This window comes from Merops nubicus, unplaced genomic scaffold (genome assembly GCF_000691845.1).
Source record: "Merops nubicus isolate BGI_N331 unplaced genomic scaffold, ASM69184v1 scaffold1704, whole genome shotgun sequence".
NCBI classification, from domain to species: domain Eukaryota; kingdom Metazoa; phylum Chordata; class Aves; order Coraciiformes; family Meropidae; genus Merops; species Merops nubicus.
This window is the reverse complement of record NW_008602138.1, coordinates 41,127-42,405: the sequence shown is the minus strand read 5'-3', so window position 1 is coordinate 42,405 and position 1,279 is coordinate 41,127. Positions and strand designations below refer to the sequence as shown.

General features: G+C 44.6%; 1 protein-coding gene across 1 annotated transcript in view; it reads right to left on the bottom strand.

Annotated features, from left to right (window-relative positions):
- The window catches only part of GDPD5 (glycerophosphodiester phosphodiesterase domain containing 5), a gene marked incomplete at its 5' end in the record, with an annotated part of 48,775 nt that overhangs the window by 17,754 nt on the left and 29,742 nt on the right, over window positions 1–1,279 (bottom strand). The window lies entirely within an intron of this gene.

Below are 1,279 nucleotides of genomic sequence, written 5' to 3'. Positions count from 1 at the left end.
CTGCTGAACACATTCCCCTAATCCCCAAGACCAGTAGAAATGAGATGCACCCAGAGGAAGAAGTGTCTTGGATAACTCCTAGATGCTTGCAGTCATTCAAATGTTGATATAAACCTATCAATCCCTCCCTTCCCTCCTCCCCACTGCCCCTTCCACATCTAGAGTGCCAAACTCAAGTAGCTTGGACAAGAACACCCACCCTGAGTGCTCATGCTAACCAAAGCTTTCTGCATTGCCTGTAGCTTCCCATACTGGCAGAGATGTTCCCCTACCCTGTATGCACAGACAACACACACACACACACACACACACACACACACACACAAACTACTTTCAAATTGTTACTGTAGATGATGAGTAAGATTTTCCAAGACTCTCAGACTATATGGGAACTTAACATTCATGGGCTTTCAGCAAGATGCAACTGTTCCAAGCTATCAAAATTACTCTGAAATTGCCTTTTCCAGTTGAAAATTGGTTTCAGGAAACAACCATGCCCACATGAGTTATTAAATTTGTGCACCTTAAAGAAAACCTGCCTCTCAGATGAAGCTAAATAGCTAAATGCATGGCTGATGGTTTTTAAACCACCTAGTTATTACAGAGCAATGGTCCTGGGAAACCTAAAAAGCTCTTTTCAACTTTCTTCCATCCAGTTTTCTGTGACTGGATCGGTGGCAACACCATGCAGGGCAGTGATGGTTTTCATCAAGGGCAGAGGGAGGGGACAGTTGTCTGCACTCAGAAATCAAAGTAAAGCCCGGGCAGCTGGCCTGATTACGATGACATTTTCCAAAGCAAGGAGGCCATCTTCATAACAGGAGACTATAAAGTCTGGAAAGGAGATAGGGTCAAAACACAAGACCCATTTGAACTAGGAGACAGCCCAGAGCACTCACCCCCCGAGCCAGAGGGAAAACAAGCCCAAATTTTAGATGATGGAGCAAACACTGCCTCAGCTCTGCCATTGCCTGCAGAAATCCTTTATCACAAAGGTCACTGGGATCTTTATTTGCTATTTCTGGCATGCACTGTGCCAACTACTTCCCCCAACCAAAAGCAACATGCTGACCCAGCAATACCACGCTCAGCAGCAAGCCATGCTGCTGCAATCAGAGAGGCTTTTAATAATACAGTTTTTTTAAAATAAATATGCTAAAGAACTGCAAAATGAAGAGTGTGGAGTGTTTAAGGAGCTCAAGTCTTAATATCTGATAGCAGAGCATCACCAGACGCTGCTAAGCCTTAACCACAGTGCAGAAATCCTGTGGGGCACTTA